The sequence below is a fragment of the Hemicordylus capensis genome, chromosome 6 (genome assembly GCF_027244095.1).
Source record: "Hemicordylus capensis ecotype Gifberg chromosome 6, rHemCap1.1.pri, whole genome shotgun sequence".
Lineage (NCBI taxonomy): Eukaryota > Metazoa > Chordata > Lepidosauria > Squamata > Cordylidae > Hemicordylus > Hemicordylus capensis.
This window is the reverse complement of record NC_069662.1, coordinates 27749169-27762832: the sequence shown is the minus strand read 5'-3', so window position 1 is coordinate 27762832 and position 13664 is coordinate 27749169. Positions and strand designations below refer to the sequence as shown.

At 43.3% G+C, this 13664-nt stretch overlaps 1 pseudogene; it reads left to right on the top strand.

Annotated features, from left to right (window-relative positions):
• Positions 1–13103, top strand: part of LOC128331043 (vomeronasal type-2 receptor 26-like) — a 37056-nt pseudogene extending 23953 nt beyond the window's left edge.
• The last annotated feature ends 561 nt before the right edge of the window (positions 13104–13664 follow it).

Genomic DNA, 13664 nt, shown 5'->3' with positions numbered 1-13664 from the left:
TTCAATTTGTATTGCCTGTTCATTCACCATGATGGTACACAGATTCACAGTGAGAAAACAAAAGTTGATTGTATGACAGTATAGTAAGAGAATATGGGAAAACCTGACTGTACTTCATTATCAGCACTGAATCATGACAGTGAAATTACACAAGGCCTACTGATTTTGCCAATATGTCTAGGTTATTTTGGAGCTACATGAAGCACGATCTTAAACATAGATGTATGGTGTTTTGGTTTGTTGGTGTGACTTTTGTATTACTTTTCTTGTAGTTCTATGCCAAAGAACTACCAGCATATCTTAACCTTGGCATTTGCTATAAAAGAAGTCAATGATAATCCTAAGACTTTACCAAACATCACCTTGGGGTTCCATGTCCTAAACAACTACTACAATGCCAGGACAACCTACAAGGCCACCCTGAGTTTGCTGTCTATGCAGCTTATGTTTGTTCCCAACTACAGTTGTGCCACCCAGAGGAGTCTGATAGCTGTCATTGGGGGGCTTCTTTCTGAAACTTCTTTCAACATGGCTACCATCTTGGAAATCTACAAGTTTCCACAGGTAAGCTGTGTGTATGTTGGCATCAAGAGTCCATATATAAGCTAAAATGCTATCACATCACAGTCCAACTGAAAATATCTATGCATTTTTCCAGTTTACTTATGGAGGATTTTCTTCAACACAGACTGACAAAATGCTGTTCCCATCCATGTATCAGATGGTTCCGGATGAAGACTATGAGTATACAGGGGTTGTCCTATTATTTCTGCATTTCCAGTGGACATGGGTTGGGCTGTTTGCTGTGGATGATGACAGTGGGGACAAGTTTTTGCAGAAAATAATTCCAAAGCTTTCCCAGAATGGCATCTGTAATGCCTTCACAGTAAGAACAACAAAACGTACTTTTCTGGTTGAGATCCTAGACTCGACTATGATGCAGTGGGAAACATATCTAGATTTGGTGGAGAGAAAAGCCAATGTCTTCTTTGTTTATGGAGACCCACCTTCCTTGCTGGCGCTGAGAGTATTATTGCTTGCATTTGATACACTTTCACTACCACCACTGAGTAAAGTCTGGATTGTTACATCTCATTGGGATTTCACTTCAGTTGACTTTCAAAGGTACTGGGATGTACAACCTTTCCATGGTGCCTTATCTTTCACAGTTCATTCAAATGAACCTTTAGGGTTTAAAACATTTTTACAGACCATCAAGCCGTCCTGGTCCAAAGAAGATAGTTTTATTGAGGTCTTCTGGGAGCAAGCTTTTGACTGCTTAATGCAAACAAACAGTGTTGGTGTGGAGAGCGAGAAGACATGTACTGGAGAGGAGATGCTGGAGAGTCTGCCCCAAACATACTTTGAAATGGACATGACTGGCCACAGCTACAATGTCTACAGTGCTGTCTATGCTGTAGTACATGCATTACAAGCTGTGGATGAATCCAGAGCCAAAGCTAGAACATTGCTGGAGCCTTTAAAAGTGCAGTCATGGCAGGTAATTTGACCCCCAAACAGGGGCGTAGCAAGGTTGGAGTGGGCCCAGAGACAAGATTTTAAAATGCTCCCCCCCCCCACTGAAGCTCAGCTCATGAAGTAAAGAAATCTTAAATGAGACTGAATAGTGGTAACAAAAAGCATAATAAAATTTATATATGTGTTTATTTTTAAAATTTTAAAAATAAAATTATTTATTTTTAAAATTAAAAATAATTTAGGATGATGTTCTATTGTGGCACATAGGTTATATATATAACCTATGTGCCACAATAGAATGATGCAAGTCATTTAATGGTACTAGATAAAGACATGCTGTTTGTGTAGCTCCAGGTCTTAACACTCACATCAATTTCGGAGGATGAATACGACTGAAGGAAGCCCGGGTGGGTGTGCAGCTGGGAGAGTCAGTCATGTGACTTGCCTCTGGGGGGCCCCCAAGGCAGTGGGCCCCCAGACAACTGTTTCTTCTTGCCCTATTATAGTTATGCCCCTGCCCCCAAAGCATAGGTCTAGGTTATGAAGTATATTGACAGATCACCAGGGTGAAAGTGAATTTCAGTTTAAAAGTAGAGCTCTGCTGGGCTCTGTTGAGTTTTTACCAACTCATCTTTGTTAATCCTCTTGGTAAAGTTGTCATCCATATTACTTATTATTTATTTATTTATTTATTTACACAGTCAGACAGGTGTTATTGACTGGTTTGTTTTATCCAGACATCGAGTCCTTCCTAAGGACGTTTGGATGCCAGAATTTTGTTATCAATATTGTTGTTATTATAGGTATCACCGCAAAATTTAGGCTGTCCCCAGTAAAGTTGGGGTTTTTTAGTTGGCTGATGGTGATTTCTGTGGCCCCTATGGTGTTGAGGTGCTCTTCAAGATGTTTTGGAATTGCACCTAGGGCGCTTATTATTATTATTATTATTATTAGCCATTCAGCCCCTTTGGAGCTAGGATAACATAATAGAATTCTAATTATTAATTTTAAAGAATTCTAACAATGTTAAAAAGTTGCATATACAGTCCCCAAAACAGGAACAAAACTATGTGGAAACAAGTCCTTATCAGTATCTTTGTGAAGAGGCCAACACCTTCTTGTTTCATTTTCTTTTTCAACTCAGCTTCATCCTTTCCTAAAGAGGATCTCATTCAACACCAGTGCTGGAGACACAGTGCATTTTGATGAAAATGGGGAGTTAGTTGCCAGTTTTGATCTTACCAACTGGATAACATTTCCAAACAACTCTTTTGCTAGAGTAAAAGTTGGAAGGCTGGATCCATGGGCTCCTTCTGGGAAAGAGTTAACTATTGATGATGCTAGAATTGTGTTGCACAGAAGCTTTAAACAGGTGAATTACACATAAAACAAATGGCATGTTTCATATTTCAGGGGAAATGAAAATTAGCCATATACAAATATGAATATGATGAATATTTATATACCATTTTCCAACAAAAGTTTCCAACGTGTTTTATATAGAGATAGATAGAATGGCTCCCTGTCCCCAAAGATCTCACAACCTAAAAATGAAATGTAAGATAGACACTAGTAACAGTCACTGGAGGGATGCTGTGCTGGGGACGGATGGGGCCAGTTGCTCTCCCCCTGCTAAATAAAGAGAATCACCAATTTTAAAAGGTGCCTCTTTGCTCTTTTATCAGGGGACTGCTAACATTTGCTTCCGGAACAAATGACACTGATACATAAGCAGCCCATTCTTACACGCTTTCATTTGTTTTTTAAAAAATTGTAGCCTGGACCAAATGCATATTAATGAAGCTTTCATTTCTTTGGCTTTTTTAAATAAAGAAAAGTGTGCTGAGTGGCTTTTTTCAACGCCGGTGGTAATTTTTTTTTAAACTCATGCCTCCCTGTGATGATATTGCATACCAGGGCATATGGGTAATTCAAAATAGTCACTGGGAAGTGGTGGCTGCTCAGTGGAGTTCCCCATAAACACAAACTATATTTTCTTTTCTTTAAAAAATTGATATTAAAATGAATGACATTAATTATGGAAAAACACACACATTCAAAATGAAATCAATCAAAATGACCCCAGAAAAGGAAGATAAACTTGTTTTTAGAATTCATACCACTTCTGGGACTCCATATTGCACCTTTGAACATGTATATTCCTAGTAGCACTCATAAACAACAACAAAACAACAAAAACAGGATGCTTTCATTTACATAAGAGTATTTGTGAATGAGCTGGCATCAGGTTCCTTCCCAGAACCAAATTCTCTCTGGCTTTATCTGGTTGCACCTCACTTACTAACATAGTTTTCCAAAACGGAACACTTCTGAAACAGCAAGTGAAATATATTTTATAGAATAATTATATCATAGAGGGGGAGAGACCAAAAGCGAAGTAATATAGCTCCCATAAAGACCTGCAGAATCAACCATGGACTGGTCAGCCTTATACTAGACACCCCACTAACTACATGCACTAAGCTTGTTAACATGACCCTGTAAGTGGGCAGGGAGGGTTGTGGTGGGGGCGGGGGCCGGCCGGGCCAGGATTGCACCTAGCTGCCTCCCCAGATGATCCTGTTTGTTGCTTTGGTTGCATGGTTCACATGCTCACATGAGGCGCTGCTTGGAACCACATGGCTATCTGGATGTCAGGGAAACACAGACTGGCCTCCAGAAATCCCACAATGTACTGCACGAGGATTTGGGGATTTCCCCACTGCCAGGTGCTCTAACTTGTGTGAACAGCCACATTGTGTATCTTCTCCCCAGTGTTTATTTTATGACCAGTTCTAACCAGGTTTAGAACTGAAATTTCCCCAAAGTGAACCCGAAAGAGAATTTCACGCTCCAAAGAGAAACATGGAAGGATTTTCTCCAGATGGTTCCTTTGCAGCTTGAGTTTCTACCTCTATAGGTCAATATTCTTGAATTCTGTTAAACAATCAAACTGAATTCCTGTCTTACATCTGCCTAAACTTCCCACTTATTTCAATGATTAATGTTCAGAAAACAATGAAGTTCAAGTCTTATAACCAAGCACTAAACATTAAGATGCTCTAGGAAGGAGGGGAAATAAAGCAGTAGACACACAGAGTCTATTTGTTTAAGCCATTCATTTAAGCCATTTATCATGTGCAACCTTTTAAATTTTTATTTAGCTCTTCCCTTCTGAGTATGAATGGAGGGTTTTGTACATATGAATATATGAATGATTCAATTGATCATCCAGTTAAAACATTTAAATTCAACTGATGAAACAAACCAAAAAAAAGAGTCAAGAGTTCTTATCATAAGATCAAAATGTACAAGCTGTCCATTCCATGTCAGGGACATATTTAATAGAGATGTGCACAAAATGAATTTTTCAACTCATTTTGAATTTGAATTGAATTCCAAAAAATCATTTTGAATTTGAATAAATTTGAATTAAATTCTTATCTGGTTCAAAAATTTGATTTGATTTCAAATAAAATTTGGATCAATTCAACTCTGTTTTGGTGCCTTTTTAAACCAATCAGGTGGCCTGAATGGTTCAAAAACGGTGCTATACGGCTCTCAAATCAAATTCAAATCAAATTTCAAAAATTCAATTCAAATTCTAATTGAATGTTCCTTTTAAGGAGTGATTTGATTCGAGTTCATATCACCTAAACCACTCAGATTTGAGTTGAATCGATTCAAATTCAAATCAGTTTGCACATCCCTAATATTTTATTGCTCTGAAATGTCAACCTTCCATAGTAACTGTCTACAAGTTATTGAAGAGCGATGTTTTCCTGCATGTTAATTTTTCTTGATGTTTCTGGTCAGGTTGTGCCCCTTTCCATATGTAATGATGAATGTCCTCCTGGCTACAGAAGGAAAAAGAAGGAAGGAGAGAAATTTTGCTGTTATGATTGTGCTACATGTCCAGAAGGGATGATCTCTAACTACAGGGGTAGGAGAAGTGATCTACCAGGATATGTATCTTGCATAGCCTGAGAAAATGTTAACACATTGCTGCAGCCACGGCAATTCACAAAAAGTGGCGAAGAGTCCCATAAAACTGCTGGGAAACAAAATTACTGAACTTCTAAAAAACAAAACAAAACCCCAGCATGACAATATTTGAGTTGTACTCTTCATAAGGGAAATTTAGAAGAAGAAAAATCTTACTTTAACTAGCCACTATAGACCAAAAGATGTGCCTGTTGGATATGCTTTTAAAGTTCAATAAACATGTTGTTTTTCTCCATTCATATTCTATATTAGACTGCATTCTACAGAACAGAAGTAAATGGTGGTTAACAGAATGTGTGATCTGGGGGGTGGTAGTGAAAACAACTGCAAGTCATTCATGATCTTCTTGCTGAATGAATCACATCCTTAAAGATTTTGAAACCATCATTGCTCCACAAAATAACTAGTTAGTAGTGGTGTGCCCGAACCGGTCCGGCGGCCATTCCAAAGAATGGCCGAACTGCCGGACCGGTCCGGCCCTGCCTGGTTTGGGTCCGGGTGGGGGGTATGCCTTTAAGGGCGGGAGGGCTTGCTTAGCCCTCCCGCCTCCTTGCCCCCGCCAGCGCCCGTATTTTCTAGTATAGGGGCGCTGGAAACCAGCCGCCCCCCCCGCCGCCGCGGCCGCCGCGAAAGAACTCCCCATGCCAGCCCTCCCTCCCTCCCAGCTAGCTGCCCGCCCGCCCTCCCGCCCGCTGCTCACCCGCTCACCGGATAGTAAACGAGAGGAGCTCCGTCACAGAGCTCCTCTCGTTTGGAAGGCCTCCGGCAGAATGGTGTTTTGCGCGTGCGCGCATGCGCACGCCGCAAAGCACGCCGTTCGCCGGAGGCCCGGTCTACCCGGCCCTTTCCCGGCGGGTAGACCGGGCCTCCGATCGCTGGGTAGACCGGGCCTCCGATCGCCGGAGGCCCGGTCTACCCAGCAATCGGAGGCCTGGTCTACCTGCCGGGAAAGGGCAGGGTAGACCGGGCCTCCGATCGCTGGGTAGACCGGGCCTCCGGCGATCGGAGGCCCGGTCTACCCAGCGATCGGAGGCCCGGTCTACCCGGCCCTTTCCCGGCGGGTAGACCGGGCCTCCGGCGAACGGCGTGCTTTGTGGCGCGCGCATGTGCGCGCGCGCAAAACACCATTCTGCCGGAGGCCTTCCAAACGAGAGGAGCTCTGTGCCGGAGCTCCTCTCGTTTACTATCCGGTGAGCGGGTGAGCAGCGGGCGGGCGGGCAGCTAGCTGGGAGGGAGGGAGGGCTGGCATGGGGAGTTCTTTTGCCGCGGTGGTGGCGGCGGCGAGGGGGGGCTGGTTTCCAGCGCCCCTATACTAGAAAATACGGGCGCTGGCGGGGGCAAGGAGGCGGGAGGGCTAAGCAAGCCCTCCCCGCCCTAAAAACAAGGCCCCCCTTCGGTGCCGGTCCGGACTTCTCCGAACCGTGCACATCACTACTAGTTAGGCAATGAGTAATTGTTGTTTTTGAGTGCATTAAAAAGGGTATACAGTGGCGGAGCCAGGGAATGGAGGCCCGATTTCCATCCCATCCCTGGAGGCCCCACCACCATGTGTGCACTTCACACACCAGAGACACCCTGTTTGTGTGACATCACAGATATATGGGCGTGGCCTGATTGCCAGAGGGCCCGCTAGAGCCCTCTGGAGTGCATTCCCTGCCAGCATTTGCTGGCTGGGTGCATTTATTTCCTCTCTGCTCCCCCAAGAGAGGGAGAGAAAGGCAAATAAATACACCCTGCCAGAAACTGCTGGCTGGGAATGTGCTCTGGAGAACTTGTGAGCCCTCTGGTGATCGCTGATCACACCATGCCCATTTTGCATGTGACATCACATGCAAGGAAGGCTTGTGCGGTCCTTCTGTGGCTGGTGGCCCTGCCTGCTCAATAGTGATGCCACCCCTGGGGGTATTCTCACTGACTGTTTAAATTATGGCATTAGTTAAAATCTTCAAAAATTTAACCCTTATCCATCCAGTCATGATTTTTAACATATAAGTACAGCATCCTACTCCCAAATAGCCTGTTGGTTACAGTGGATGCCCAGCAGGATTTTATTTCACCTTAAGTGGCCCCAAGTGTTGTTCCATGGTTGTACACCTTGCTGCACAACTTGCAGGCCTACTTGTCTTTGTTGTAGTTCTCCAGCCTGCTTCCCAAGGAAAACATCTCTTATCAGTGGGTAGGATGTTTCCCCATCACAGCACCACCATATTTTCAAACCATACTTCTTTGGTTTGCTTGTCATTTCTTGCCAAAAGAGACAAAGTTTCAGAAACCCAATAGCTGCTTATCAACCACTTGTCCGACCCAGGAATGTATCTGTGCTGCACCTGTTGCTTCACAAGGACAGTTTTGTCAGCTTGGCAATCACTCTTCTCTCCTGTCATGTGGCTTTGTCATCAAATCTTAATTTCCTTTGATGTCCTCAAACAAATAATCAATCCCAGTAGATGATCTGCATTTTTAGTTATTAGCACTTCAAATTCTGTTAAATCTCTAAGTTTACTACCTTGTCATTGTATTTCTTTCTGTACTCTAGAACTAATTTATAAGTATAGGTACCGTGAAGGTTCCTCAGACCATTCTTGAGTAAGAATTTGAGTTTTGTTTTTCCAGTAGTTGCTGAAACTAGATGGGTAGTCAGTTTCCCAGAAGAAACTGGCTGCTAAGCAGGGTAAGGCCTAGTTTATATTTGGATGGGCCCCCAGATTCTAAGCAGGGTGGGCCCTGGTTTATTTTTGGATGGTTCCAGAAATGCTAAGCCAGGTAGGTCCCAGTTTATTTTTGGATGGATGCCCTGGCTGCTAAGCAGGGTGGTCCTGGTTTATTTTTAGATGGGCACTCCAAATGCAAAGCAGGGTGGGCCCCAGTTTATTTTTGGATGGGTGCCCTGGCTGCAAAGCAGGGTGGGTCTGGGTTTATTTTTGGATGAACACCCCAAATGCTAAGCAGGGTGGGTCTGGGGTTATTTTGGATGGGCACCCCAGATGCAAAGCAGGGTGGACCCCAGTTTATTTTTGGATGGGTGCCCAGATGCTAAACAGGGGCCCCTGGTTTATTTTTGGATGGGCACCCCATATGCTAAGCAGGGTGTGTCCCAGTTTATTTTTGGATGGGCATCCCAAATTTTAAGCAGAGTGTGTCCTGGTTTATTTTTGGATGGGCACCACAAATGCTAAGCATGGTGGGTCCCAGTTTATTTTTGGATGGGTTAGTGACCCATGTTAATGACCTACGAATGACCCATGTGGGGACACTTGATAGAGTGGCCCCACATGGGTCTTACATTTCCCACAAACTCCAGAGTAATTACTGTCCATCTTTACAATCTTCATGGGAGTAATGTACCAGCGTAGATACATTTTGTACCCATTTTCCCTTTAGGTATTATTTGCTGTATATGTAATATTAACTTTCCATTGATATTCCCATTGTTGTGCCCTGGCTACTAAGCAGTGTGGGTCCCGGTTTATTTTATTTATTTATTTTAAATCATTTTTGTTTATTTAAAAATAAAAATAGCATGTATACATCTCTTGAACTTCCAGAAATTATAAGTAACAATCCAAGATTCAACTACCCTCCCTTGCCAACTGTCTCCCAACTCTCCCCTCGCATCAGATATTGCAGAGAAAGAAGAACAATGAATTAATCAATCTCATACTCAAAAAACTCCAAACATCTTGTGAATACTTGAGAATGAAGGAACAGGAGTCCATGAAAGACAATGTAGTAGATAGTGTTCAAGTTACCTGTATCTTTATAAAATGTCTCTAAAAGCAATATGCATGAGAAAGAGTATAATAGCTATAAAGGAGTATACCTGAGCTAACAAGCTGTTTATTCTACAACATTCATAAATTCAGACTTAAGACTTTGAACAACAATGTATCCCTTTCTGGCATTATAATTACTGTTTATTATATAAGCAACAAAGGGCTATCATTCTTTTAAAATGTATGTGCATCATCTGGCTTATGAGTATTCTCAAAAACATTGAGGTTGTTCTCACGACGGAGCAGGTGGGGTGGCCCGGAAATCCCACAATGCACTGTGCAAATGTGCAGTGCATTGTGAGGATCCTTCCAGCGATGGGTGGGTGCCCATCAGTGTGTTAGTTGAACAGTGCTGACATGGTCAAGTAAACGCACTTGCTCCCTTAACCCCATTTGAGAGGTGTGAGCCCTAGGCAGGTTTGTGTAGGGTTGGCTCTCGCAAGTTCTCATGGGCAGCCAAGCCTAAATGCCTGCCTGGAGGCAGTGATGGGCTGGATGAGAGGTAACAAGCTGACTGAATCCAGATAAGACGGAGGTACTTATTGTGCGGGGTCAGAACTCGGGAGATGATTTTCAGCTGCCAGTTCTGGATGGGGTCATACTTCCCCAGAAGGAACAGGTACGCAGTCTGTGGGTGCTTCTGGACACAAAACTCTCCCTGGTGTCCCAGGTTGAGGCAGTGGCCAGAGGTGCCTTTTATCAGCTTCAGCTGATACACCAGCTGTGTCCATTTCTTGAGATAAATGACCTCAGAGAAGTAATACATCTGCTGGTCACCTCCAGACTTGACTACTGCAATGTGCTCTATGTGGGGCTGCCTTTCTATGTAGTCCGAAAACTGCAGTTAGTTCAGAATGCGGCAGCCAGGTTGGTTTCTGGGTCATCTCGAAGAGACCACATCACTCCTATCTTAAAAGATCTACACTGGCTGTCGATAGGTTTCCAGGCAAAGTACAAGGTTTTGGTTATAACCTATAAAGCCCTAAACAGCTTGGGCCCTGGGTATTTAAGGGAATGTCTTCTTTGCTATGAACCACACCGCCCATTGAGATCATCTGGAGAGGTGCGTCTGCAATTCCCACCGGTTTATCTGGTGGCTACTCAGAGACAGGCCTTCTCCATTGCTGCCCCGAGGCTTTGGAACACACTCATCTCCTCATCTCTTACAACTTTTAAAAGAGCAGTCAGGACACATTTGTTCACACAGGCTTTTAATTAGATACTGTTTTAATTGTGTTTTAATAGTTTTAACTTTTTAAGTTTTAATTGTTGAAATGTTTTAATGTTTTTATTGGTTGTTTTTATTGTCTTGTAAACCACCCAGAGTACTTGCATTTTGGGTGGTATAAAAATATGTTAAATACATACATACATACATACATACATACATACACACACAAATAAGCCCAAGCTTAGCTGCCTTAGGCCATCTTGGCTGCTCAGGAGAACAGCCTCATTAAATAACAATATTGCAGTAATAACAATTGTAGTAGGATTAGGAATAACAGCATCTGTACTAAAGGATAGATTTGCAACATTTTCAGAAGTCTGAAAAGTGCATTATCTCCCATCCCAAATGGTGTAACATGGGGATGGGATCGAAAGTACTCCACCATAGAGAGCCCATTCATTTTGTTGGTGTTTCCCCCCCTCCAATTGACATAACTGGATGAGGCTGGATGAGAGATAACAAATTGAAGCTGAATCCAAGCAGGACGGAGATGCTCATTGTAGGGGCTCAGATCTGAGGGATGAGTTAGATCTCCCTGTGCTGGATGGGGTTACACTCCCCTGGAAGGAGCAGGTACACAGCTTGGGGGTACTCCTGGATCCAGACCTCACTCTGGTATCTCAGGTGGAGGCTGTGGCCAGGAGTGCTTTTTATCAGCTTAGGCTGATTCGACAGCTGCGTCCATTCCTATAGTAGGATGACCTCAGAACAGTGGTGCACAAGCTGGTAACCTCCAGGCTTGACTACTGTAATGCGCTCTACGTGAGGCTGCCTTTGTACGTAGTTCGGAAACTTCAGTCAGTTCAAAATGCGGCAGCAGGGCTGGTCTCCGGGGCAACTCGGAGAGACCATATTATGCCTGTTTTGAAACAGCTGCACTGGCTGCCGATATGTTTCCAAGCAAAATACAAAAGTGCTGGTTATTACCTTTAAAGCCCTGAATGGCTTAGGTCCAGGTTACCTTGGTCTGATCCCCACCGCATGCTAAGATCATCTGAGGAGGTCCGGCTCCAGTTGCCACCGGCTCGTCTGGTGGCAACCCAGAGGCGGGCCTTCTCTGTAGCTGCTCCTAGACTGTGGAATGCGCTCCCTGCAGACATCCATAATTTGAATTCTTTATTGGAATTTAGGAGAGCCCTAAAGTCCTACCTGTTCAGTCTGGCCTTCCAGTGTTCTTAAATTGTTTTAAAGGGTCTTTAATGTATCGGGTTTTTATAAGGTTTTGAATTGTGGTTTTTTTTGCTGCTTTATGGTATTTTAAATTTTTTTATGCCCGGTCATTGATTGATTTTAACTATTTTATGATATTTTATGCTATTTTGTAAGGGCAGTCTAAAAATTGAACCAACCAACCAACCAACCAACAAATAAATAAATAGGAATGGGATAGAAACCACCCCACCACAGGGATTCCATTCATTTCTGGGGTGTGTGTCCCCACCTGAACTGACTTAACATGGGAATGTGATAGAAACCACTCCACTATATGTCCATTCATTTTGGGGTGTTTTTTGTTTTTTGTTTACCCTGTGTCACATTTTTTATTGATAGCCTAAAATTCACAACTGGTGATGAGCCATACTTGTGGATATTTTGTGTATCAGAATGCAGGTAGGACCTTGACAACAAGAGCATAGCTGGGAGTGCAGTGGTTTGCTTGTATGAACATGTTTATGCTGCTGGCAGGTGGAACTCCATCCCAAAATCAATATGATAGTTATACAGCTCTTCCTTTTTTCAGACATGGATGCCTGTGTCAAATGTCCAGAAGATCAGTATCCCAGTAGGGACCAAAGTCAATGCATTTAGGGATAATTTTAGCTACATTAGCTATTTCTTTCTCTCTGATGACAGCTTTGGTACTTGGAATCTTTATGAAGCACCAGGACACTCCCATAGTCAAAGCCAACAACCGCAGCCTCACCTACATCCTCCTCTTCTCCCTCCTCCTTTCCTTCCTCTGCTCCTTGCTCTTCATTGGACAGCCTGGAAAGCTGACCTGCCTTCTCCGACAGACTGCTTTTGGTATCATCTTCTCGGTGGCCCTTTCCTCTGTGTTGGCAAAGACCATCACTGTGGTTCTGGCCTTCGTGGCTACTAAACCAGGATCTGGGATGAGGAAATGGATGGGGAAAAGATTGGCAAATGTCATTGTCTTTTCCTGCTCTTTTATCCAAGCCGGAATTTGTTTCTTTTGGCTACTTGCTTCACCTCCATTCCCAGATATGGACATGCACTCTCTGAAGGGAGAAATCATATTGCAATGTAATGAGGGCTCAGCGACCATGTTTTATTGTGTTTTGGGTTACATGTGCTTCCTGGCCATCATCAGCTTCATTGTGGCTTTCCAAGCCAGGAAGTTACCTGACAGTTTCAATGAAGCCAAATTCATCACCTTCAGCATGTTGGTCTTTTGCAGTGTTTGGTTGTCTTTTGTTCCAACCTACTTGAGCTCCAAGGCGAAATACATGGTGTCTGTGGAGATCTTCTCCATCTTATCCTCCAGTGCTGGGCTACTGGGCTGCATTTTTGTCCCTAAATGCTACATCATTCTGCTGCGGCCTGAGCTCAACAACAGGGAACAACTAATAAGGAGGGGGAAAAGAAAAATATAAATGTGTCTCTTCATTTTGATTTTAATATATATTTCTTTGGAAATGTAGATGGAGTAGGGATGCAATTACAGCCACACAGACCGTAGTACTCAAGATTCCTTGGGGGAAACCATCACAATTGAACTCACGAGGAACTTGTTCATCCTGTTATATAGCCATTCCCTTCTTCAGTGAAATAAAACTCCTATTCCTTAATCTTTTCACATGCAATAAGTTAACATTCCAGATAAGTTTCAATAGTTGTATCTTCCCAGTCTCATAGGGGCCTGAGTGAGTCCCCAAGAGAACCAGGTTAGAACCATGAGAACCAGCAGAACCCCTGCGAACTTGGCAAAGAGGCACCTTTTAACGTGGTGATTCTCTTTATTTAGCAGGGGGAGAGTAACTGGCCCTATCCACCCCCAGCACAGTACCTCCAAAGACTGTTGCTGGTGTCTATCTTATGTTTCTTTTTAGATTGTGAGCCCTTTGGGGACAGGGATCCATCTTATTTGTTTGCTATTTCTCTGTGTAAACTGTCCTGAATCATTTTTGGAAGGGTGGTATAGAAATCGAATAAAA